Source organism: Rhinolophus ferrumequinum, unplaced genomic scaffold, assembly GCF_004115265.2.
Source record: "Rhinolophus ferrumequinum isolate MPI-CBG mRhiFer1 unplaced genomic scaffold, mRhiFer1_v1.p scaffold_58_arrow_ctg1_1, whole genome shotgun sequence".
NCBI lineage: Eukaryota > Metazoa > Chordata > Mammalia > Chiroptera > Rhinolophidae > Rhinolophus > Rhinolophus ferrumequinum.
The window spans coordinates 311,122-339,113 of NW_022680423.1; the positions used below are offsets into that span (position 1 = coordinate 311,122).

The following is a 27,992-nucleotide window of genomic DNA, read 5'->3' on the forward strand; positions in this document are numbered from 1 at the left end:
AATTGCCCCTCAAACTCTTTTAGGGGCACTGCCCGCCTCCCAGTTCTGAAAATGAAGTGCCTAATAGCAGAGAGTTCCTTTGGGTGTTAGTCTGTGGTGTTCTATTATTCTTCTGAGTATTTTCTTTGCCAACCTTTTACTCCTTTATTTTTCATAATTCATTACCCCCTGGGTGTGAGCTGCTGACAGTAACCCCCAAAGAAGACAATCCTAAACAAACCAAAGTGAAAGACAATAATGGAGACTTCTTTTTCTATGACAAGTTCTAAAATTTCTGCTTTGGTCGGTGCGTCTCAGATAGAGCAGAGTTGGAATAAGAGGGAAGCAGATACAGCATCAACTCACTCCCTGTAGCACACTTCTCAGAAAGTGGGTTCAGAAACTAAGAAATTCAGAATAAAGTCCTCTACAAATCAAAAAATCAATTTTACAGCTGTCAAATGGAAAAGATTGGAGCCTTTCCAGGCAACTGGGTGTTGGCTGTGGATCTGGTGAGATAGAGAAACTTCTGTTGGATCCTACTGACTTCTAATGTGAGAACCGGAGGCAAATTGGATGAAAACCCAATTTCCCCTGTACTTGTGAAAACCCAACCAAACCCACAGTCTGCCTGGAATTGTGAAGATTGTCTCCAGGGTCCTTTTGGTGGTTCTTCTCACGCAAGTGGAATATTTCTCCAGACTCTACTTGAGATGAACTAATCCCTGGGGACATGGGCCACCACAGAGAGCTCTGCCCTGTCACCACCACTGATCATTCTATCTGTATATTAGACAAGGTTTCTTAGCTTAGGATCTTCTCCACCCACTGTACTGTGCAAAAGGCATTACACTGAGTTTGGGCAGTGACCAGGGAGGTAAAAAGGTCTCATGGATGATTATCTTTTCTAATCCAAGTGAACTCTTTGACATCACCTGCTTTAGATAGCAGTAGCCTCGTTCTGGAAAGAGAGAGCCCCTTCTAAGGATCTGGAAGCCCTTCACACTTTCCTTACTTGGCTTCATCTCCCAACCAGGAGGTGTGGAGACAAGTGTTTACCTTTTTATCTCATGGAGGCCCAGAGAGCTAGAAAGATGGGTATAAAGTTATATAACTAAACACTGGCAAAACTATGACAAAGGAATGGTCCTCTGACCCTCCCTTGGTGCTTTTTCTGCAAAACAATACTATAAACATTCCAGATAGAAGAGAAAATAGATCATACAAGATGAAAAAGATGGTGTTCTGGCCCCCGCATGTACCTGGACTTACTTAGGGTCATGCGATTGGGTATGAGGGGACGGGGTGTCATCCTTAGACCCTCCCCATGACATTCTTACGTGGCTCTCTCTGGGGAAAAGCAGCCCTACACTAATGACTATATCACTGGTGATGAAAATGATCAAAGCTGCTGTCCCAGTTGCGTAATTCGTTTGTGGAAAATGTTTCATAAACATTTCACAAGAAGGAGGATTTCAAAGCATGAACATCTCTCAACCTGCCTTCAATTACAGGCAAGTTTTTTTTCTTTTCTTTCTCTTCCCCCCAGAGTCCCCCCCCCCAACACACACACACATTTCTGCCCAGCAGTGAGGACGAGTCTCTGCTTTGTAACTGACATAGAAAGGGCTGGAAAACAGTCTGCTCATGAAAACATCCTCAAAACTTATCCCAAGTGGTGGAACGGGGGGCAGGCAACCCGTCTCGGTGAAGAAGGCTGCAAACTACCCAACAGGTGCTGGCTGCATTTTCATTTGGGGGACTCTCCTTGCTCCGTGGCTTTTGGTTGCTCCCTGTGACCAAGGTTCCTGCCTCTTTTCATACCTCTGCAAGTGTCTGGGGAGGTGGCCTCAGCCAGTCCTTGGTCTCTAGACAGAACAATGATAGACCAACCTAGATGCAGCTTTACCCATGCACACTGGCATCTTCTCCCCGACAGCACCAAACTTCTAGACAAAGGAGTGATGCACGGCAGGAGACATGGGGCCCTTTAATAAACTAAAGGCTCTTTAGGAGGCTGGGGCCACTTGGAGTTGCTACCTCCTGAAAAGAAACTTCCCAGAAAAAGCATCCTTGTTTTTCCTGCTTGTACCTACTCTGGAATTGCAACAAGCTTATCAGTCATGTTATTTAATGCTTTGGCTTCAGTTCTTAGGACATAGCATTGCTAGTGCTAACACATATGAGAGAAATCCCATTATTTTAAGCCAATAAAAGTTTTCTTCTCCTTCTGGCATGTAAGTCCATGAATTCAAGTTTAAAAATTCTAGGAAAGGGGTTGTGCCCTCATCGAGGACGCATCCTCACAAATATTTCATGGTGCAGAGGAACTGAACAACTTTAACCGTTGTATTACTTCACGGCCCTCCTGAGATTCCAGCAGCAACGCCTGCAGTTAGGAGGTGGACTGATGAGAGTTCTCTCTTTTGATCCTGATCCCCTTTGAATCAGAGTCTTCTGATTCTTCTAGTAGAGCACAGAACTACTACTGTCGTGGGAGGAGTACCACGTAGAACTGTCGATTTGCCCTCAGAGAGGGCTGTTCTGGCCCCAAGTAAGTGAAATGGCAGGAAGTAGAGGGTACAGTGGGGGGACAAAATGCTGAGCATCGTCTTTGAATCAAACTCTGAAAACCGTTTCTGAGCCCAGTGGCTATTCTTGGGAAGTGTCTGGTGTATGAATGCAGTTTGTCATCACTGTGGGGTCTTCTGCATACACGTGGGCTGCCTATCATGGAAGGATTCTGCTGTCCTTTTCAGAGCAAGGGATGATTAAAAGAAAAAATGACATCCAGGAACAAGCACAAAGCTCAGAATCAACAAGGAGACCTGACTTTGGGTTGCACCCCTGCTTCTAACTAGTTGCATGATCTAATATTAAGTTACTTTACTCATTTCTCTAGGCCTAGGTTACTCCTCTATATTAGGAAGGAAATGGACTAGATGGAATCTACTTGAGAAATTTATAATGTGTAAGAGAGAGAATAGGAGCAGACTTGTGAGTATGTAAGTATGCTTACTGTATCACTAGACCCATTGACAGATGAAAAGACAGGCTTGGAGATGTTAGGGAACTTGATTAAAGTCACACTGCTGGTAAATAATAGAACTGAGATTTCAATCCAAATCTATCTGTACATAGTTCTACATAAACCTAACTCTCACTTACTGTTTGTGATGGAATCACAGAATCATAGACTCTTCAAGGTAGCTTAGTGCAGACTGTGCCAGGTGCACGGCAGACATTCAACAAGTGTTGATTCTCTTCCTTCCCCATTAGAACTGGAAGGAAATGTAGTTATCACCTGGTCCAAATGGTTTATTTTACAACTATGACTCCTAAAGACCAGAGCGGGGAAATAACTTGCTCAGGACAACACAGCTAGAATTGCAGCCAAGTCAGGGCTGGGGACCAAACCAGGGCCAATTAGGACAGATCTCCGAACTCCCCACCCAGTGCTTAGTCCCTTCCATTGCACTGCAGCCTGGCTTCTACCTTTCCTTTCTATCACTTCAATGTTATTGCCTACTCGGACTCCTATAATAACTCTAATCACATTGCTCTCATGAGATTTAATCTCAGTCAAGAGAAAAGTCCCCACTCAGAGTTCTCAATTACACAGGGTAAGGTTTAGTTACAGTCGAAAGACACATCTATTTGATTTGATAACATAATGTACTTGTCTTGGGAACCAGCATCGTGTATTTCCTTGACTCTCACATGTATGCATTAGCTCCAGCGGTTGATATTTGTTCTTTCCCTCCTTTGTTATGAGGAAAATCAGTGGGGAGGGAAAAAAGAAAAAAGCTCAGTCATGCCATGAAATACAAATCTCAGTGTATATTTTATTAATGAAAATTTCTAAAGAAAACTTATGAAAGAAAGGGCAGATGCCCTGCCCATCCTGGATACACACACACACACACACACAGCACCAACTTGTGGTTGTGGAGCACTACACAGCTTAGTTCCATGAGCATCAGCTCAAGAAAGAGAGAAAGTAATATTTTTTTTTAGCACTTTAGAGATTAAAAAGCACTTTCAAATGTATAGTCATTTATTCTTCATGACAATTCAATCTGGGAAATAATCTTATCAAACTGTTGTTATAGATGTAGGAACCAAGACTAGGAGGATTTAAGTAACATGTCTACAGCCAAGAGGAGCAGAGCCTGACTTTCCACTTGGGTCTTTGGTCTTCAGACTCTCCCCTCTTCTGCCTATACCACTTGGTGATGTAGTCCCACTGGGCTCCCCCCCAGAATTCCCCATCTAGAAACGTGCTACTGACACATTTCTCCTCTGTGTGCCGTTTGTTTTCACATATGGCACACACTTGGTGTAAACATTTCCACACGTGTAGTATGGGAATTTCACATGCCTGTGAGGCCTACATAATTATTGAAAAGTTAAGTTTGCAACAAATCTGAAGGAGATGCTCTTTGGCATTTCCTGGGTGACTGCTTGTGACCTGGAAGCCTCTCCCTGAAAGTCTGAGAATTGGTTATAAATGCAAGTAAACAATTTTCTCTGGTAATTTTCATCTTCGGGAACAGTCTTTTAGTAAGGGTAAGGTCCTTTTCTTTTGTATTCCCATGGCATCCCAAAGTGAGACATCTCTTATGGCCCTATGACCCCAGGTCTGCTCTGACAGCAGTGGGATACACAGTTTTCCACGTAGCATGCTTTAAACATAGATTTCCTCCCCATAAAGGTCCCCTTCCCAGTTCAGTTTAGTTCAACAAACATTTAGTATGCACTTGTAAACCAAGAGGAACAAGGTACACAAAGATGAATAGAAACCTCCCAGATCAATTAGGAGATGGCAAGTAAAAAAAGTAACCACCTAATAAGCAATACTTACAGCAATCAGAAGTATGTACAGTGGTAGCATGGAAAGACTGTGATTCTCTTTATCAGGGCAGAGGATAGCTAGAAAAAGGGGAATGAGATAAAGAAATCTCCAAAGAAGAAAAGTCCATCTGAGCAGCCCAGGGGGAGGCATAGAAGGGCATGCCACACAATGAGATATCACCTCACCCCAGTCAGAATGGCTGTCATCAACAAGACAAATAGTAACAAGTGTTGGAGAGGCTGTGGAGAAAAAGGAACCCTCATACCCTATTGGTGGGAATGCAGACTGGTGCAGCCGCTATGGAAGGCAGTGTGGAGGTTCCTCAAAAAATTACTAATAGAATTACCATATGACCCAGCAATCCCTCTCCTGGGTATCTACCCAAAACATCTGAAAGCATTTATCTGAAAACATTAATCTGTATATGTGGTCCGATGTTCATTGCAGCTTTTTTTTATTATTATTTTTTTATTTATTGGGGTGACAATTGTTAGTAAAATTACATAGATTTCAGGTGCACAATTCTGTATTACATCATCTATAAATCCCATTGTGTGTTCACCACCCAGAGTCAGTTCTCCTTCCATCACCATATATTTGATCCCCCTTACCCTCATCTCTCATCCCCCAACCCCCTTACCCTCTGGTAACCAATAAACTATTGTCTGTGTCTATGAGTTTTTTTTCTCATTTGTTTGTCTTGTTCTTTTGTTGTTTTGGTTTATAGACCACATATCAGTGAAATCATATGGTTCTCTGCTTTTTCTGTCTGACTTATTTCGCTTAGCATTATACTCTCAAGATCCATCCATGTTGTCACAAATGTTCCTATATCATCTATTCTTACTGCCGAATAGTATTCCATTATGTATATATACCACAACTTCTTTATCCATTCATCTATCGAAGGACATTTTGGTTGTTTCCATGTCTTGGCCACCGTAAACAAAGCTGCAATGAACATTGGAGCACACGTGTCTTTATGTATAAATGTTTTCAGATTTCTTGGGTAGATACCCAGGAGAGGGATTGCCGGGTCATATGGTAATTCTATTCGTAATTTTTTGAGGAACCTTCACACTGCCTTCCATAACGGCTGCACCAGACTGCATTCCCACCAACAGTGTATGAGGGTTCCTTTTTCTCCACAGCCTCTCCAACACTTGTTACTATTTGTCTTGTTGATGATAGCCATTCTGACTGGGGTGAGGTGATATCTCATTGTGGTTTTTATTTGCATTTCTCTGATGATTAGCGACGTTGAGCATTTTTTCATGTCTATTTGGCATTTGTATGTTCTCTTTGGAGAAATGTCTCTTCAGGTCGTCTGCCTATTTTTCAATTGGGTTGTTTGTTTTTTTGTTGTTGAGTTTCATGAGTTCCTTGTATATTTTGGATATTAGCCCCTTATCGGAGGCACTGTTTGCAAAAATCTTCTCCCATTCAGTTGGTTGCCTCTTTATTTTGTCGATGGTTTCTTTTGCTGCATTGCAGCTTTGTTTACGGTGGCCAAGACATGGAAACAACCAAAGTGTCCTTCGATAGATGATTGGATAAAGAAGATGTGGTATATATACACAATGGAATACTATTCTGCCATAAGAAAAGAAGAAATAGTGCTATTTGCGACAACATGGATGGATCTTGAGATTATTATGCTAAGTGAAATAAGTCAGACAGGAAAAGTCAAGAACCACATGATTTCACTGATATATAGTATATAAAACTGAAAACAACAAAAGAACAAGACAAACAAATGAAGAAACAAAAACTCATAGACTCAGACAATAGTTTAGTGGTTACCAGAGGGTAAGGCAGGGAGGGTGGTAGTAGATGAGGGTAAAAGGGATCAAATATATGGTGATGGAAGGAGAACTGACTCTGGGTGGTGAACACACAATGTGATACATAGATGATGTATTACAGAATTGTACAACTGAAATCTATGTAACTTTACTAATAATTGTCACCCCAATAAACTTTAATTAAAAAAAAGAAGAAGGGCATGCCAGGAAGTAGGAGCAGCTTGTCCAAAGTCATTCAGGGCAAAACAGTGCTTCATGTTCAGGAGTGACTAATGGCTCAGCACTTCTGCAGCATGGGGTGGGAGAGGCCTGGGCCAGCTGCCAGGGCCCGACGACTGAAGCCTTGTGTGCCATGCAAAGAGTTTAGACTAGACTCTGGGGACACAGTGTAACTAGAGTAAAGGGGAGTGACATGCTGAGATTTTCGTTTAGTTCAATTATGCTAACAGTGGTGTGGAATATGGATTTGAAGGAGCACAAGGTATGTTAAAAATATACAGTGAATACTGCTGCCAAGCGCCATCCAACGGAAAGGCAGGGATCTTCAATACATGAAGTGGTGCATCGAGCCTTAGTAACAATGTGTAACAAGTTTCAATTTGTTCGGTGCATTCAGTCAGATGTGAGCTACGGTTGAGAGAAGGTGTGTTTTAAAGTGTGCGTAAATCATCCTCCAATCATGATAACGCTCCATGTCACACATCGCTTCTGCTATATACAATTTCCGTCAAATAAAAACATTAAGGAGTGCCCTCATCCACCTTATTCACTGTATCTGGCACTATGTGATTTCTGGCTCTTTCCCAAAGTCAAAATTATTCAGGACATCAAGGCAGCCATGACAACACAACTGTCATGGACAGCAGTTTCCAGAACTGCTTCAGAAAGTGTCAAGAACGATGGGATAAGTGTGTTCGAAGAGAGGGAGAGTGTTTTGAGGGGAATTAACGGCAATGTGTCTTTTATCATAAGAGTTTGTTTTATTTAAACATTCACTGTATTTTTGATCACACCTCATATAACTACGAACAGGGCAACTAGTTAAAAAGCTGTGTATTGCAGTCGTCTCGGTAAGAACCGATGAGGACATGCCTAGAGCCAAAATGGCAAGAATGGGGCAGAGGAGACAGATGAAGAGTTTTTAGGATAGAAAGTGTATTTCCACGCCTAGAGGTTGATCCTTCATAACAAAGGACTATTTATTTCAGGAATTCTCTGTTGAATGCCTGCAGGACAAAAAGAACACAGAAAAAAATCTGAAAGACCATAGCCAACCAAATTGCTAATAATAGATGGAGTGGAGGGTACTTGGGGATCTAGAAGGTGTTCGCTTTCTAAAACACATATTTCTGCAATGTTCAATTTTTAAAAAGCTAATTATTAATCTTAAATTTAAAAACTTTAAGATTAAATATAGCAAACACTCGAAACTTCATATATACGTACTGAACTTTTTAGTTTACAAAGTGTGGTAGAGTTTTCCTTTTGCCGGGTGAAAGGGAAGTCTTGAAAAGTTTGGGGGCACATTATCTCAATAAACAAACACATTTATATAGATATATATGCTGTGTGTATATATGTATGTGCTTTTTTAAAACAGCAATAATTGGGAATCCATCTCATTCTCTCACTGCATCTTGAGTCACTGTGGCCTGCAGACCTTACTTATATATTTTCAGATGTTCTACAGTTTACAGAGCACTTTCAAACATATCATTTTGGTTGATTTTCAGAATATTCCCATGAGATTCAAAAAGCAGGTAATGTTATTCCCATTTTACAGTGGAGGAAAACAAAATTCATGAAAGGTAAAAGATTATCCAAGGTACATGGCTGGCTAGTAGAAGAGATATGGTTTGAACCCAAATCATCTGATTTAAAATTCAACACACCTTTCAAATTCCTAGGATTTTTCTGAGGAAGGTTTCCCAAATAAGTGGATTTTCAAAATCACTGAAATCTCTCCCAAAGCCTTTGTTTTAGTTTTGGATATTTATTTGGTTTCATTCTGAATAGAGATCTTGCTAAAAGATATTATATACAACCACACTATCTCTTAAAGAGTACCTAAAAGATAATTTAGTCAATGACTCAAGTCATAATTGTGAACTCCTTTTAAAAGCAATCATGCTGTTGGGGATACTGAAATGTTTGGCCTCTGTTGGCTGTGGCCCTAAATTGCTTTTTTTGTAGCTCTGCTTTTTCAAGGATTTTACTTCTTTCTCATAACCAGGTTTTTATCTGCTACTCTTGGTATGCTTGCTTCTAGCAGCCCCCTATTCCAGCTCAAATTTGCAGCTTTTATTTGCTAAGGGCTAGAAAAACCAGATAAGTAAGCTTTTTACAACTATTTCTAAAATAAAAGTTTAAGGCTCTGAGAAAGGGCCTGGCTTGAGGTCTCATTTTACTTCTTTCGGATTCTCAGCTGGGTTCTAAATAGGTGGAGCTGCTAGCTCTCTGGATAAGTGAGGTACTGCAGCAGCTCGATGTAGCTCTCTGTAACAATGGGCTTCTGGTTTAATTTCTATTTAGTACATTATCTATCCTGTTACCCTTATTAGCCTGGGACAGGGCTCCATTTTGTGAAACGCACACAATGGACAGTGCAAGCTACATTATCTAAGACTGAGCAGTTAACACATTTGTTACCCAAAGGCTGACTGAACTTGAGCCAAGGGACTCTAAAAGTGTATCTGTTCCTTTGCTTATAAAAGGGAAATAACTGTTGATTCTTACCTAGGTCTCAATGGTTAGTGTTAAATGACTGTAAAACCTACTCCACAGAGGGCTTTCCTTTTTCTGTCACCAAAACAATATGACAATAATGATTCTGCACATTTATTACCCGGGAGACCTATCTTACTATGGCCTGCCTAGCACAGAGCATAACGCCTGTCACTTAGAAAGTGCTTATTAACTATATTGGGAATTAATGCATACTTTCAACAATCCTAGAATATAGGAAACTGAGTCTCAGAGAAATCAAATGATTTCCCAAAGACCATACAGCTAGGAAGTGGCAGAGCTACAATTCGAACCTGGGTCTGCCTGGATTCAAAATCAACTCTCCTTCCACTATGCACAACTGACTTAAAAAGTCATGTGAAATTAAACTCATTACCTTTTATACAGGGTTCCTAGAAATGAAATCAGGTGAACGCTGTAGTGTGTGTGTGTGTGTGTGTGTTGTCCCTAGACGTCAAAATGGGGTCATATGGGCTGAGAGAGAGTTGGTTAACAATGGCTCACTGTGGTCCCTGAGGGACATCTGTAATGGCACGCCACAGGACGCTGTTTATGATCCAGTCTTGCTAAGAATGTTATCAGTAACTTGGGTGAAGATGCAGTGTGTGGACTAATTAAATCTCTTTATGAGGAGGAGAAGGACTAGTTAGTACCTTACAGAAAGACATCAAGATTTAAAAAAAAAATTTTGAAAATATAAATGGAAGGGAAGTGATAAGATAAAACATAAAAGCAAATGTAAAACTCCTTTACTTAGAATATGAAAATTAACTGTACAAGTTGAGACAACAGTTTATATTTAAAAAGACTTGGGAAGTGTAAACTGACTCTAAGAGCATGTAAGTTGACAGTCTAAAACAATCTGTAGGGTAGGCTGTACTAATAGAAGTGGAGTATCAGGGGAGGTTCCCCTACTCGACCATGTAAGTGCCATGAGGACAGGCCTACTACTGTCTTATCTGTTCCTGGCATGACTGGAATCAGGGCACAATAAAGATATAGTGCATGCTCAATAAAAATTTGTTGAATGAGTAAACAGGTGAATGAATGAACAAATGGTCCCACTGTGCTCTGGCCTAGATAAATGTCATCTGAGTATTGAATGTTGTACACTAGTGGATATTAAAGTGGGTGGTTGGCAAACAGAAATATATGTATATAAAGGCATCAAGGTAAAAACAAGTTCAAGGAGTTCATCATAGTATTGTTAAAAAGTATTTCAAGCAACCTAATACCTATCAATAGGGCAATGGAAAAGTAAAATTACATTAAAACAGTAGACTCTTATGTGGCCTTTAACAAAAATCATACAACTCTATATGTACTGCCATTAAACAACCTATAAATTTTATTTGTAAATTTAAAAAGAAAGTTGCACACAGTATGATTTATACCTATATATATATGTACATAAATATATATATGTGCATTTTAAAAACTCCACAAACGTTTATATATTTCTATTTGTACCCATATCCATGTAAGTGCAGAGAAAAAAATCTTTTAGACACACACACACACACACACACACACACACACACACATACACACACACCCCCACTCCATTGATAACAGGAGTTACCTCTGAGGAGAGTGCTGAGACTGAACAGGGATCAAAAGTCTTCTTTTTTATGTTTACTATTAAACTTTTGTACAACAAGAAAGTATTCATGTATTATGTATATACTTGCATTAAGTAAGGCAATCAGAAACTTGATATGTGGAATCATTTATGGAACTGTGAATATTTACATAGAAAGGGGAAGATTTCAGGGTGATAGCTCTTCCCAAATATTGAAGGGCTGTGGGTGAAGGGGATAGACTCAGGCCCTCAGGCAGTGACTACCACAGGAAAGTCAATCATGGATCTAACAGGAGAAAGAATGGCATAATATTGCAACTCACTCAATCCTGAAGCAGGCTGCATTCTGGGTGGTGAGTCTGAAATTCCTGGGAGAGACTGGGGCCATCTGACAGGGGTGTCAGCAGTAGAATGTATGCGCCAGGAGACAAGTTAGGCTGGAACCACTAGGCTTTTGAGGTTCCTGACAAATCATTTTTTCTTTTTCTTTTTTTGGGGGGAGAGTTCTGACAGTTTATTTTGCCAAATAAGAATATTAAAATAACTAATATTATCTACTCAGATTATCATTTCATTATATACAATTAACATTTTGACATAAAAAAATGCAAAATCTCAGACCGTAAAAATTGAATATATTTAGCCTTATAAAAATTTGCTACATTTTCTTCTTTTAAAATGTCACTGCAGACAGTGAAACTTTAGTTGTAAGACATTATATTATGAATAAATAAGTATATTAACACATAGGAGAGAAGGAAGGAAGAAAGCCTTTGTGTCAGATAGCAGAGATCTGTGGAGCCTTTATGGGTACAGGGGACAGATGATTTGAGGGACACTTTAGCCCTAAAAGTTGATGTGTCTCTGACTCACCCCAGGGTTAGAGGCTCAACCCAAATTTGTCTCCATGAAAAATAAAGTCATAGTGATATCAGGAGTCATTGGATACTAACAAACACACTGTTTCCATTTCAGTGGTCAGAAGAGGGTAGACCCAGGAATGCCACATTACTCCCTAAGGGGCCTTTTTTGGCTTTGGATGAGTAGCTTGGTGCTGAACTCCCAACCTCAAAGAGTTTCGAAAACTGGGCTGGTCAAAGTCCTATATGCAGAACTTGGATCAGTAGACAGTAGGCCCTAGCACCTAGCAACCACTGAGCAAACAGCGAAGATGCTTCAACCAACAGTTCCTGGGTCCCAGCCAGAAGTGGCAGAGTTGGGAAATATTTACCTGAGCTGACTGGATGGAGCCCACTGCACTCTTTTTGCATAAACCCAACAAGCTCACCTTCTTGGGAAAGGGGTGAGTGTACATCACTGGCTGAGAGAAAGACAGCAGGGCATAGAGCAGCATAAGAACAGAGGCCCTGCAAAGCAGAGATGGGAGTTCATGGCACCCAGGATGGAGGGATGGGTGGGTAGGCGGATAGGTTCATTCCAACTGTCCATCAATTCATCTGTTTAGGAAACCCTTATTGAATGTTTACTCTGTGCCAGGCATGGCTGCACTATAATAATAAAAACATAGATTCTTTCCTCAAATATTTCAGTCTGGTAGGGGAGGCAGACACACACACAGCAGAAGCTTGTCAATGTAAAGAAGGTGGAGGAGATAGTCCCAGAGGGCTACCTGGAGAAGAAGACACTGGAGCTGAGTTTGGAAAGACGAATGAGAACCTGACAGGAAGATGGGGAGTAAGGGAGAGAGCGGGGGAGATGCCAGGGCTCACTCAAAACAGAATCAAGATGCCTGTCTATTGCTTTTGTTCCTCCCTACCTTCAGGACATCCCGCCATTTCAAAGAGGATTCTCACTGTTTCTTATAAGCACCCAGGCAGTACTTGGAAGTCCTTAGGACCTGGGAAAGAGGGGACCTAGAGGCCTCTTATGAAGTTGGATTCCCTAGATCTTATTCCCCAAAAGGCCTGCCTAAGCAGGATGGGCAGCCCACCCTAAGAACGCTGGGCCCTTGCCAAGTTCCCAGGTCCTAGGCAAAGTTCCGAATCCCAGGACCTGCCAAAACCCACCTTGCTTTATGCCAGAAAAGTGTCTGTCCCTCCCAGGCCCCTGGGCAAGGCCACGCTCTGGCGAGTACCCCACTAGCCAGGAAACTGCCCTCTCTGTTCTGCCAGGCCCAGTGTAAGGGGAAGCACCAAATCCTCAGAAAGGAAGTTGGTTCTGGTTCACATCAGAGGGGAAGAGAGGAAGGGACTCCTTGTCTTTGAGCAGCTGCACTGCTTCCCCCTCCAGACAGACTGATGTTAACCCTTTCTGGCCTGGTGGCTCTGGCCCTAGCAGCTCGATTGCTCCTCTCAACCTAACTCAGAACTAGGGCCACAGAAGTACTCCACCACTGGCCCCTGCAGGAATCAGTGCTTACCCCACACTGACTGGGTGTTCAAATCTTTCCAGGCCTGTTTATCAGCAACATAAATGACCTAGAAACCCATTTCCCCTCAGATAAATCCATTCACAGTGATGGGGTAAAGTTTAAAAACGTCCTTGTTAGGATCACACACTTTCTTTGAGAAGATGTCATCAAGAAAAGCAAGATTAACATATAATTCACTTTAAGCAAACCCCATGGATGATGTTTGGCTCTAACTGACCATAAAAGGGCATTCTTTGTTCTATGAAAAGGTTCAGACTAATATTCATTTAAATAGCAGACTCTCTTCATACAGAAAAATAAAATTTAGTTTACAAAATTTTGACTTATGTACAGTATTTCAGGAGCCACTCTTTTAGGTATAGTGAGGCATGCTTGTGTTTACCTGGAACAGAGCAAGTCTGGCATATTTTTATTTTTTATTTTTATTATTGGTTTCAGGTGTACAAAACAACATAATGATTAGACATTTACACCCCTCACAAAGTGATAACCCCAACAAGTCTACTACCCCTCTGACACCATACATAGCTACTACAATACCACTGACTACATTCCCTAGGCTGTACTTTACATCCCGTGACTATATATATATATATATATATATATATATATATATATATATATATATAATTATAGTTGACATTCTATATTATTTTAGATTTGTTTCAGGTATACAGCCCAGTGGTTAGGCGTTTATATAATTTCTGACCTGATCCCCTCAATAAGTCTAGTGTCCATCTGACACCATACATAGTTTTTATAACATTATTAAGTATATTCCCCATACTGTATTTGCGGCATATTTTGCTAATTATTGCTCTAATAATGAGCTGAGTAAGGTGAAAGGGCACAGGTAAGAACACTCAGAGGAAGGAAGGACAACATTTAGGGGAATCTAAGTAGAACACCATCTGGAAAAAGGCCTCCAGAGCCTCCGAGGGACAGAGCTAAGAAGAAGGGGCAAACAGGAGCCAGGCTGATGTGAAAAGGGACAGCCAGAACCAGAACTGTTGCAACAGCAACAATGACTCGTGCTGATTGAGCGCTTACTATGTCCCAGTCACTTTACATTCAAGATCTCAGTGAATCCCCTCCCAACAACTCTATAAGGTTGAGGCTATTATTTCTCCCCCATTTTACAGAGGCAGAAACTGAGGTGTAGAGGTGAGTGATGCGGTTACACAGCTCCTGTTGGTAAAGCCAAAAGTCAAATCCAGGTCTGTGTGATACCAGAGCTGGACCTCTGACCACTACACTGTCATCTGCAGGCCTAAAACTAGAGACATCCTATAAGCAGCCCATGCCAATGAAGTCTGTGGAGAAAATATTAGAAGATGCCAGCGCAGGGGAGGGGCTGCCAACAAAGAAAACTAAAACAGGATGTGAACCAAGGATTCTTGAGGTTTGGAAGCCAAGGGGATTTTAGTGGCCACACAGGGGAGAGGGAAAGGCATCTTGACACTTGATCTGGACACAAACAGCAGAGGTCCAGGAGGCTATGGGGGTGATGATGGCAGCTGAAATTAATAGAATAAGCTGGAGTTGGAGACAACAGACCAGCACTGAATAAAGTGCCTATTCTCGTGTAGACACTGGATAAAAATAAATCAAATAAATCCCAGCTCTGCCACTTAATTGTTAGTCACTTTCCCATTTTGAGCCTCTGTTCCTTTATTTGTGAAATGAGAATAATACCTGCTTTACATAGTTATTGTGAGAGGGAAAACCTATTGGCTTAATGGAGTCCTCTGTAGGTTGTTAAGCAGAGAGGGACATGAAATGGGAAGTGACCTTGTAGGGAAGAAAACAGGTACATAGAAACGGCTCCTGTGCCCTGAGAGTAGCCTCCAAAGCCACTCTTGGTCTGGACATTTTTGAGGTAAAAAAAAGCTTGTTTTCAGCAGCAGCTGTGATTCTGGGAGGAGAATCTCCTGGTTACTAGGCTGTCTTGACAGCCCTCTGAGTGAGGGGGCAAAGGGAAAGCCAGGTCCTACCCGCTGCCCTGCAGGCATACACACAGGCAAACAGTCTTCTCCTTTCACCCTTCGCACGCACAGGCCCAGGGAGGTGCTTTTCATGGGGCCAGGGGAACCCTCTGGGTGGGAACCCTTCTTTACCCCACCCTTTACTTGGCAACCTTCCCTGAGCCTGCAGATACTATCTCTGACATTCCAGCTGGCAAGCTCCAGCCGTGAGAGGTCTGGTCTGCAGGAGTTGGTATGGGTAAGAGGGCTCGGAAATGTGGAAATGTACTGTACAAATGTCAAATGAGGGGCTCTGGGTAACTTTAGATCATTTCTCATTTGCAGGAGTGTGCTTTCTTTCCCCAAAGCAGCCTGGTACATGTAGTCAGACAGGCCTGTTGTATATCTGAGCTCCACCTTGGGTAAGTTACTTAATCTCTCTGAGCTATAGTTTCCCCAGCTATATAATGGGAATAATAATGCGTACCTCACTGGGCTGTCATAAGGATTAAGTAATATCAAATAAGATATAACTTTATGTAAAGAGCCTGGCACATCCCATCATTCTTGGTTTGAATCCTGGCTCTAAGCAAGTCCCTTGACCTTTGCCAGCCTCAGTTTCCTCTTCTGTAAAATGGGGATTATAAAAGTTCCTGCTTGAATAATGGCCTTCAAAGATGTCCATCTTGTAATGTCTGGAACCAGTGAATATGTTCCCTTATGTGGCAAAAGAAACTTTGCAAATGTGATTAAGGTTAAGGACACTGAGATGGGGAGATATTCTGAATTATCCAGGTGGGCCCAATCTAATCACATGAGTCTTTGAAAGTGGAGTCTTTTCTGGCTATAGTCAGAAAGAGGTGACAACAGAAAGGTCATAGAGATAGGCAAGGAAACGGACTTTCCCATAAAGCCTTCAGGAGCAATGTAGCTCTGCTGACACTTTGATTTTACCCCAGTGAGATCTATGTCTGACTTCCAATCTCCAGAACTATTAAGATAATAAATTTATATTGTTAAACCACCAAACATATAAACAAACTACTACTCTGGGTTGCTGAAAGATTTAAATGAGATACTGCTTGGGAAGGGCTCAGCCCACCAAGAGCCTGTTAAACTAAGGGTATTAGTTTTTTCTGTGATTGTCTGGGGCCAAATCCAGCTTTCCTTTCAAGATCCCTGCTCCAGACTCCTGCGTGACAGGGGGAAGAGCTGGCCCTACTTTTAGTCTCACTAGCATCTGCATCTACCAAAGGCAACTCCTGAAATCTCCAAAGAGAACTCACTTTTGCATTCCTGCAGAATCAAGGAAAGGGTTCAGACACTCCTCTCCCACTGCTGTCCATCCCATACATGAGGAACATTCCATTTCCACTCCCCATCTGGTGGGGACAGACTCTGTGTCAATGCTGGAGTCTGAATGAGCGAGGCCCCAGACCCAGTAACCCAGAAGGGCTTTGTGGTGGTGTTCGGGTTGTCTGGTAAACCAGAGTTTACCAGGGACAGGCCTCTGAAGAGCCCACAACTGTTCCCATTCCCGTCTGCTCTTCACTGTCCCATTCTCAACAAGGCTTGGTCCATCCCATACTGGGCCTGTTGCCAAGGCCACAAACAAGCAAGCAGGAAACAAATGATTTCTGAGCCTCAGGCCAAAGAGCCAAGAATGGCTTGCAAAGGACAAATTTTCACGTCTCCAAAGGCAGAGACACTTATCAACTGCTTCCCACTCAAGCTTGGGTGGTGTGTCTGTGTGTGTTTGGGATGGAGGGGAGGACTTAGATTTAGAGATCATGGATCTCAGAAAAAATTACCTTTCTAGTAAACATCCACAGCCCATTTAAGCTGGTACAAGCCCAGCTCAGCAGCCACACAGGGAGAGAAGAGGAAGAACAAATTATGGGTTCTTATTCATCAGAAAATAATAGGAGCTAATGTTTATTGGTTGATTACTATATATTAGAGACTATACTAAGTCATATATCTTAACTATAATTAATTCTTACCACATGCCTAGGAAGTAGACACTATTACTGTTCCCATCTTCAGAAGAGGATTTGAGGCACAGAGACAGACAGAGGCAATTGTCTCAGTCACTACACGGGACTGACTCCTCTAGGAACGGCAGGGCCGTGGAGTGGGAGGAGCATGCAGTCTGGAGTCTGGCAGGCCTGGCTTTAAATTTTCCACTTCTGGGCAGTGAGATGATGGGAAAATTCCTTAACCTTTTACTGTTTCAGTTTCCTCATCTGTAGAATTGGAATAATCACAACTACCTCACAGGGCTGCTGTAAGTATTAAAGGGAATAGTGGATATAAAGGATCATTGTTTTAACGATTCTTGTTTTATCATCTGAACTACAATGAGTAAATGATTTTGCAGAAGGGAGGCATCTGATCTCAACAATTACCTCCCACTTGAAAATGCTGCTCTGTATCTACCTAGTCACTCAGCTTATGCCCTGTTGAGACAACAATGGTTTACATATCCCTTGTTCTAACATTTTTAGGAAATTTTCAGACCTTTCTCCCTCATTGGATAGCAATTAAATTCTCTGAGATCAGAGGCTGTGTGTGTTGTTTCTGGGGTGCCTCTTCTGAGGGCCAGGGGAGCCTCCATTTTCCACTGCCTTGTATTTCTACATGGAAGGATTGCAGTTAGAGGAACATCTCACTCTCTGCCTCCTGATAGAAGTGACCGATCTCCATGGTTGGTCTAGGTCAGCTCTCCTTACTGGGGATGATAGCTAGCCAGGAAGTCATTTTCTGAAATCTGTGGGGTGGTTTTTCTGGCAGTCTTAATAATTAGGAGGCTCGATTTGCATTTACTTGGCAGAGGTATACTAGGCATCCTGTAATGACGAAGAGAGCACAAAACAAGAAACACTTATGCCCCATACAATTTTCATATGACTTTCAAATGAGCCATCAGACATTTGTGTCAGTAAATACCTGCCTATAATCATATGAGCCTAGGACCCTATTCCATTTTTTTATGCAAACACAAAGTATCTTTTGTACACTTTTAATATGTATTGACTTTTTCCATGAATGCCATTTTCTGCATAAATCGAAGAAACATTGTATTTTGTTTGAAGGTTTACCAAGAGTTAACATTTAGGAAAATGAGCTGCCAGTATAGCATATCAACGTCAGTCTCTATTTGTGTCCGTCACATTCATATAGGCATAAGCATCCTACCATCGTGTTAAACCTTCTAAGGGACTGTGCCCAAGGACTTACTTGCTGAAATACGTATTATTTTATTATAAAGTGCTTTTCATTCTCCTTTTATTCAAATTTGAGTATCTCACTGATTTTTATTTATGTTTTCTCTAAACTTTATTCTAGGATATTAAAGGGGCTTTACAGAATCCTTGTTACATAGGACATTGGGTCCTATAAGGCTGAGAACCACAGGTTTAGAAGGAAGTGGGTGTGTGTAGCTTGGGCCCCTTCTAGGATCTGCCTGTTGGCTTGGAGAGTACTTTAAGGTCTGTTCTCCACCAGTTGTATCTGTGCCTGGTGGATGTATTTAATTCTGGAATGAAGTCTTTGAAAGCCCACTGTGGACTTACATCAAAACCATGTCTCCATTGCAGCTCTACCTGTCAGGCTCCTGTATCTATTTTTTCAACTGTGTTGGTACTTTGGAGGGGGTGAAAACAAGAGGGATATTATGCATCCACACTCTAAAACCCAATTTCACTGCTTAGGGTTGAGCAAAATATGGTTTGCTGGTTCCTCATCCTCTGCTCTCTGTTAGTCTGACTGTTCCCCAATAATCCTTCCTCTATCTGAAGTATGGAACAAAAAGCTGGATCTGACAGCAGAGGGAAAGAAGCCTCAGAAGACCCAGCATCTCAAGTCCTTAATTTTCATCCTTCAAAGTCTTTCACAGGGAGGTGTCAGAGTCTTTCTCTGGCTCATTGAGACCACTACCCCAGTTCTATTCACCTGCCTAGCTTTCTTAGACTCACTGAAGCAGCCACATGGGCTTTCTCATAGTGTGGTGGTTGGGGGGAGCCCTCCCTGTCCTCCACAGGCTCTGCTGCATTTTCTTCCCGCCGGATGGGAGCTCCTGTGAGCAGGGATGTATTCTACTCCCCTCTGACTCCTCAATACCCAGCTAAGTACAGGTTTGTCGAACTAAACAAAAACACAGTCAGTTAATTTACTCCCTTGCCCTCTCCCACACAATTGCTCTGGTGCAGCTCTGAGGCTGAGGGGGACGGGTGGGGGGCAGGGGAAAGGGACTTAGTATGCCATCACTGCAGATCCTCACTCGCCAGCTTGAGAGTCTGGTCCTGCCTGCCCTGTGTCTCCCTCATGGGCCTCGCTGGAGAAGCACCTCCAACATTCTGAATCCTCAGAGACCTTCCTTTCCTTAGGCTGAATTTTGTAGATTTTTAGAGAAGATGCCCCATTGAGCCAATCAAACACTGCAAATCAACATATACCAGGAGCAGCCAGAGAACCACAATAGTTCACATTCAAGAAAACAAGGAAGGAAAATCCCATCTGATTTAAAGCTAAATACTATATGGAGCATACTAGGACAACTGCTCTGGACTAGTTGGCATGGGGTCCAGAGAGAGGCACAGGAAGTGAGGTATTGGTATGTTGGTGCAGGAGAGTTGCCAATCCTACAACTGAGAGAAAACCACAGGCCACTGATTCTCAGCTTTGGGGCAGGGAGCTAACAAGGACACCTGCTAACTTGCTTCAGACTTTCTTCTGGCCTCAGAGAACTTTCGGGCGGTCTTCTATCAAGATGGCATTCAACAACATAGATGGAAATGCTGCTATGATCATGGCCCTGGATAATGAGGGGTCCAGAATTCACTAGAACAAAGCACATGAGGCTCCCCAGGTGTAAACCTGTCATTGTGGACTCTCCAAGCCCCCTTAAGCCAATTCTACCTCCCAATGTCCTTCTGAAGCTAGATGTTGGTCCAAAGAGCGGGAAATGAAAGTGGAGAAACTCCGTGACCAGGAGAGCTGTCCCCTGGGCTCCTGAAGTCATCAACAGGGCACTCAGCCCTGTCTCCCTCTCCAAGGAACTTTTCTCCTCTTCTAGGCTAAACCCTCCACTGGGCCCACGCTCTATCCATGTTCTCGCTTTTCTGTCTCCTATACTGTTTCTTCTATCTCTTCCCTGGCCTACACCCACCAAACTCTCCCTCATCCTGAAAAGGCTTCTCTTCACTCTGTCTCCATTTTAGGCCAACACTTTACCATGGGTAATTACGAGGTCTGACAATTAAGTTCGCGAACTTGTTGCACCGGTGTTGGTAACTTTTTTTGATACAAGAGGGATTATTCATTATGAATTTGTACCAACTAGACAAACAGTTAAGCGAGTTTACTATTTGGACGTGCTGAAAAGGCTGCATGAAAAAGTCAGACAAAAACGGCCTGAACTTTTCGCCAATTATTCATGGACTTGCATCACGACAATGCACCAGCTCACACAGCACTGTCTGTGAGGGAGTTTTTAGCCAGTAAACAAATAACTGTATTGGAACACTCTCCCTGCTCACCTGATCTGGCCCCCAATGACTTCTTTCTTTACCCAAAGATAAAGGAAATATTGAAAGGAAGACATTTTGATGACATTCAGGGCATCAAGGGTAATACGATGATAGCTCTGATGGCCATTCCAGAAAAAGAGTTCCAAAATTGCTTTGAAGGGTGGACTAGGCGCTGGAATCAGTGCATAGCTTCCCAAGGGGAGTACTTCAAAGATGACCCTAGCGATATTCAGCAATGAGGTATGTAGCACTTTTTCTAGGATGAGTTCGCGAACTTATTTGTCTGACCATGTGTGCAGTTCTTGTGTCCATCATTTCATTAACCCCTATTTAACCCTCAACTGTAGCAATTTTGCATCTGCTCTCACCATAGACACTACAGACACTAGGATAAGGCCATCACTGTTCCTCTCACTGCCAAACCATTGCTCACTTTCAGGCTTTGGGCTCTACAGTATTTCTGCATGCCCCGACGCTGTTGGCTATCCCCACCTTTATGAAAATCTCTCTTTTGTGAGTGTGGTTCTACTCCCCATCCCTCTGACAATTACTTTTTAGTCTCATCTATAGGCACCACTCCTCAGCCTGTCCCTTATGTGTTCCTTCTCCTCCAGGTCTGTCCTTGGTTCTCATCCCATTCTGCACACCCTCCCTAGTTGACCTCACTCCTCCCTTCACTTTAGTTAACATTGTTCAATGGTGACTCCCCACTCTGAATCCTGACCAGTCTCCTGGGCTGTAGATCCAAATTTCTTATCATCTATAGCTCATCATCTGCCCTTCTTCCTTTAATCATCTGGACAAATTCACTCCACCTCTTGACCTCTTGATCTCTGGTTGCAGTACAAGTTAGAAAACTAAGAATCATGCTAGACCGTTTTCTTTCTTTTATTCCCATACTCAAACTGTTGCCAAAATCCTCTTGATCTTATACCAGAAATATCTCTCAAATCTGAGTCTCTCCCTGCCTACTGACACAGTAATAATAATAACAAATACTTATACAGTATCTATATCCTAGACACTTGTCTATGAGGTACACACACAACAACAACCCGGTGAGATAGGTACCATTATTCTCCCATTTTATAGATGAGAATAAGGAACACAGGAGTTGAAGTACTTGCCCAAGCTCATACAGTCAGGTAATGCCAAACCCAGGATTCAAACCCAGGCAGCCTGGCTCTGTGTTTAACATCTTTGCTGTAATTCCTCTCCTTAGGATCGCCTACATCTTCCTACAATAACAGCATTCCATCAGGCCTCTCTTGCATCAGTCCATCATTCATCCTTCCTTCTACTCATGCTTGAAAATACCTAGTGGCTCCCTACTGCCCGCAGAATAAAATTCTTTTTTTTTTTGGACAGATCCTGCCTCAGCTTTATTTGTCCAAATAGCACAGGAAGACACCAGCCCCATGTGACCCCTGGACAGCAGCCCAGGGGTCACACCAGTACTTCCATCCTCGCATTGGCAGACAGAGGCCTCTACTCTGGAGCCTTTGTGGGGGCCTGGGAACCTTTGGGAGCCAGAACCTGAGCTGGTGGCAGAGCTTCAGCTGCAGGGGCGTCTTGGGCCATGGTTTGAGCCTTGGCCTTGGCCTTTGGCTGGCAGAGCCTGAGACCCTTGGCCATGTGGGCTTGAGCACATTTCCCAAGCTTGTGGTGGGCAATGTAGGCAAGTCAACTGAGCTTGCGGTTGCTGCCTTTTGTGATCTTGGGCTTGACCTACTTGGGCTTTACAAGGGCCTTAATGGCCTCAGCCTGTACACTCATGGCCTTACCATTGTTGGCTTGCATCTTCTTCAGGCTCTTCTTGTTGTGCTTCTTGGCAAAGCACATGTTCCTCAGGAACTTGGGGTCCACCCCCTTAAGAGATTCATATCTTTGTGATCGGGGTTTCTTGATGCCTTTTCTGTGCCATTTTCAGGACTGGTTGTGTGTGGTGTTGGACTTGGCCATGTCTACACCCAAGCCCACAGTTCCCACAGGATAAAATTCTTTGCTGGTCATTCAAAATTCTTCATAATCTGGCCCGACCCACAGCTGCAGCCTCATCTTCCAGCATCTCATCCCATGCTGATCCTTTTACAGTTCCCCTGAAGCTATGCTCTTTTGTAACAGTGAGCCTTCACACTCACTGTCTCCTATGCCTGGAATATTTTTGCTGCCCCTCTCTGTGAGTTTAAGACCCCTACTTTTCTGCTGTGACCTACTTCAGACATCATCTCTTTGGTGATAATCTCAGGCAGAATCCCAAATCTCAGCACTCTTACATTTATCACAGAAATCATTGCATAGTACTGCAATTTATCTTCTTACAAATGGCACCCTCTATCTAGAGCTTAGGAATAACTAGATATTCAAAGAATGAGTGGTCAGCTCCAGATCCAGCCTGCTGGGTCCTCTGTCTCTGTCCCTAAATTTTAAGTGATTCTTTTCACTGGATCACGCAAGAGCATAATGGCTGGAAAGATTCCATATTACATATTTCCCCTCACTCTCTACATTTCAGGGTGAAGAACTAGACACTCTCTTCCTCATTCTCTTCAAAGGAAAAATAAAAGGAGAGTGGAAGTTAAACTAACCAGTTAGGACGTGGCATGAGAAAAACGATGGGACCATAACACGCAGACTACAGGGCCTTAGAGGTCATCTAATGCAAACTTCTTCATTTTATTCTTGAGGAAACTGAGGCCCAGAAAGATAAAGGCAGCAACTAGTGAGTGGCAGAAACAGCATTGGACACCCAGGACTTCTGACTTCCCGTCCAGAGATCTGGCCTTATTTTGTTGCCTCACAACTTTGTCTTAACTTTCCTAGAGACTGACGGGTAGTCTTGTTTCTGAATCCCTGGGTCTTCCCACAATTAGCCCCACACAGGAAGTTAACAGGCACAGCATGAAACTGCCTGATGAGCCAACATCTCTTGCTCGTGTAACTTCAGGACTGCAGTTTATCCAGCACCTGGCTGCAACTCCCAGTCTACCAATTAGCTTGGGGACTTCCAACAGGAGCTTCACCAAGGGCAGTGGCTCATCCTTTGCACTCCTGTGTCTGTATCACACAATGAGGCAGTTACTACACAACGACTCTTTCTTCACCTCCCCACTCTTCTACTTCCCATTTCCTCCCAGTTAGTCATGGTGAGGTCATCATGCTTAGCCTCTGGCTCCTAGGCCTCTCCCTAAGGACGGTGTATATGTACAGGAAGAGGGGACTTGAGAGACTGCAGAGGAGGATGTGGCAAGGCATCATGGGAAAAATAGACTCTGGAGTCAAAGAGACATGGGTTCAAATCCTGACTGCCAGCTGGCCAGTAGTGTGACCTTCAGCAAATTACTTAATCGCTCAAATCCTTCGCCGAAAAAGATGGGGCACCTGGGAAGCAGTTTCTTTACTTGTATAATGGGGATAGTAACACTTGGCTTATAGTGAGAATTAATGAGATAAAGTACCAAAAGCACAAAGCCTGGCAGTCAGAAAATGTTTTATTTACATTTTACAAAACAAGGGTTTATTTCCTTTGTTTGAAGTGTGAGGGAGTGACTGTCACTGAGAAATCCTGTAGGCTTGTAGGTGAGTTCATGTGAATATGAACATGTGGGTGTCAGTATCTGATGGCATCTGTAGGACGGAGTGAGAGGGAGCAAGGAGGAAACTTAAGGAGGGCATGGATGTGTGTGGTTATGAGCAGAGAAGAGCTCCAGTCTAAGTGTGTAAATAAGTGTGGCCCGGCTGAGCCTTTCTTCCTCAAAAATTCCCCCTCTTTAAAGAAAAAAAATCTGACATGTCTGTTCTTGTCAGTAACAAGAAATTCAAAATCCCTTCCCGGGTTGGAAGGGAATGACCTAACCCATGAGGCTCATCCAAGGAAAGCAAACTCACGGGAGGCCCAATCCTGGCAGAAGCCAGGCAACTTTCTCTCAACTGGTGGGGAAACCATACCCCAAAAGATGTTCAGAGGGTCAGGACCCTCTGTGGACTGCCCCAGGCCAGAGAAGCTGCCCCCAGCCTTGTCCTAAGCATGAGGGTTTCCCAAACTTCAGAGAGATCACACAGACAGCCAAACCCACTGGGCCTGTGGAGTGGGTCACCTCTGGCTGGGCTGGTGGGGTCATGTCTTGGTATGGGATGGGCTCCTCCACATACATCTTGTCCAAGAACCTAGGACAGTGAGTAGTAGACCCTAGTCTAGAATCCTCAGACCTCAGAACAGAAAGCACAGGGCACAAGCCATATCCCAACCTGTTTACAACTCTCCCTCAGGATCACAGAATCCTTGGGAATTGCCTCCATTCTCCTGCCCTTGAAGAAAACCTGGCCCAATTATCCCTTAGATAAGAATCTGTCTCATTTAAAGACTTTGAATGAGAAGCTGATTCTACATTCTTCCTCCCTTGGAAAGCTGTTACAGTGTTTTATAAACCCCATTGGTTGCAAGTCCTTTCTCATAGCCAACCAAGAAGACTGCTTCACTAAAACCTATCCCTGTTTTAGGTTTTGAGTGTAAAGGGCAAATAGTTGGCTTCCATTTGTTAGCAAACTTCCCCAGTGAATGAAATTGCAGGAGTTGCCTGCCTAAGAGGTTTTGGCTTAGGACTTAAGATTATTCCTCTCTGACTATGAAGAATGTACCCAGTTAACTGCCTTGTAGGAAATGTTAGTAGTGACATCAAATCACTCTACAGATAAAGGAGAAGAACATACTTGTAGGTCTGAATGTCACCAGCCCCATCCCAGACATCCACGTAAACCTGGGCTCAGATGATCAGAGTGGGAAGGAACCCTAGTGGTTACCCAATGCACCAGCACACTGCGACTATCTTCCCTTGCCCATGGTCTCCCTCTCCAGCCCTCTTTTCTCTGCCTGACAAACTCTGACTCACCCTTTAGAGCTAGATGCAAATATCACCTCCTCCATGAAGCCTACCCTGAGATCCCAGGAAGAATGAACTGTTCCCATTTCTGTTTGACACCATGCTTTTTACATACCTCTCATAAGGCATGAATGAGATTGTACTATAAGCATTCAGTCTCTCTCCCTTACTTTCCTTCTATCTCTATACCCCCACACTTCATTCTAGACTGTGAGTTCCTCCCGTGCAGAAACCATGTCTTAATTTTCTTTGTATTCCCACAAATGACCTAGTACATGTTTTCCCCAATCCCTGCCCCACATTTGTGAAATTTTTCAGCTGTGAAAATTCAGACCAAAAATATTAAGTAACTTGACCAAAGTTATATAACTGATTAGTGACAAAAACAGGACCAAAACCCAGGCTTTCTGATTTTGTATCTAATTTTCACCTCTCTCCTCACTCTGGGTACCCCCCCCCATTATTGTTTCCTCCTTTCTCCAGCTTAGACCTCCTCCTCCCAACAAAATCTCCCACTTTCTGCTTCTGACATTACACCCTGTCGTAGCCTTCACCCCCACACTTCTCATCATCCTCTAACTTAAAAGTAAAGTCTTCTTCCTGCACTTCACCCTTCTTTTTACATATCCACCCATCCTGCAGTCCATCCAGCACTGCCTTATTGCGTCCGAAACCCTCCCTGATTAACTCCAACGCACCCAACTTGATTTCCTTCACAGGCAACCAGTTTGTTTCTACATTGTCCCACTGAGCTGGGTCATGTACTCCACTCCTTCCTGAGCTTTTTGTTCTGTTTCCCCTGTTTTGTCCCTTATCTTCTTCCTGTAAATCAGGAGTCCCATGAGGAATTCAGATATTCCATTCTTTGTAGCTCCATAAATTCCTCTACACACAGTCAGTCCACATAAACAGATTTGCCCAAGAAGCAACTCAGGTTGAGCTTTGACAGAAAAAGAATTGTTTCTTAGATTCTGGACCACATCTGGCATGTAGTTGATCCTAAATAGGTACTGCATTTGTCAGTACTTTTTTGAGGGGATAGTGAAGACGAGACTCAGATATGGGATTGTGGGTTAGGGGAGGGGTTGGAGGCAAAGGTCCTCTAAAGGCCCTTTCCAATCCCAAATGGTATGAGTCTCTGAATAAACACCCTCAAACTTTACTTAATCTTCGTATCTCCCACACCTGACACAGTATAAATGACCCCCAAAATTTATAGAATAAAGGTTTTCTTCTGAAAGTCCTTACCTGCCTGTTGAAATCTAGGCCATTTCGATCATTTCCTGTAAGAAATAAAAAAGAAAATATTAGTTGCTAGCAGGATTAGAAGAGACTAAAAGTTAGAGGAAAAATAGGATGTTGGGAGAAGCTTGTCTTTACTTTGAAAAAGAACACCTGCTTTCCCTATGGTTAGGATCCTCCTGCTTATCCTGTTTTCTGGAAAGGTCTTTGGAAAATCTCTTCCAGGGATACGGATAACCAGAGAAAGGGCACACTGACTTCACCAAGGTCACAAAGAGTCGAATGGGATTAGAATTTGCCATACCAGAGTGTGAGTTCTGTGGCACTCCCTCAGACAAAAGCTATTACAGACACTTTCACGGGTAAGCAAGGAATGACCAGCTAGCATGTTTCCCTGAACATAAGACCTAGCTGGACAATCAGCTCTAACGAGTCTTTTGGAGCAAAAATTAATATAAGACCCAGTATTACTTTACTGTAATATAAGACCCGGTCTTATATAATATAATAATTTTTGCTCCAAAAGATGCATCAGAGCTGATGGTCCGGCTAACTCTTATTTTCAAGAAACACGGTATGCATCCTAAAGGAATTGCCTCAAGGCAAGAAGTCCTCCCACTTCCTAGACCTCCAGTGGTAATGACACCTAAATCATGTCAGGTAGATAGGAGCCAATCCTGTTTCTCTCCCCCACCCCCCACAACTTTCTTGTTCTGTTCATCTTTTTCTTTTTATAATAAATATTGGGTTGGAAAAGTAAATATGTGCTTAATAAACCTTTGTACAGAAAAAATATAAAGTAGCAGAAAAATCATTCTGCTAAGAGGCAACCATAATTAACATTTTATGGTTCTTTTTATTTTTGTTTTTCCTCATTGATATATACCACTCTGTATAGATTTTTTTTAATTAAAATTTATTGGGGTGGCAGTGGTTAGTAAAATTACATAGGTTTCAAGCGTACATTCTGTAATATGTCATCTATATATCACATTGTGTGTTCACCATCCAGACTCA

The 27,992-nt window shown here is 42.7% G+C and overlaps 1 protein-coding gene and 1 pseudogene across 1 annotated transcript in view; both read right to left on the reverse strand.

Annotated features, from left to right (window-relative positions):
* The window catches only part of POU2F3 (POU class 2 homeobox 3), a 50,709-nt gene extending 23,695 nt beyond the window's left edge, over window positions 1-27,014 (reverse strand). The window contains exon 1 of the mRNA XM_033102248.1: window positions 26,982-27,014. The gene's annotated coding sequence lies outside the window, so the exon portion shown is untranslated. The remainder of the gene's footprint in view (window positions 1-26,981) is intronic.
* Window positions 22,342-22,815, reverse strand: LOC117020045 (60S ribosomal protein L29-like; annotated as a pseudogene).
* Window positions 27,015-27,992: the final 978 nt, after the last annotated feature.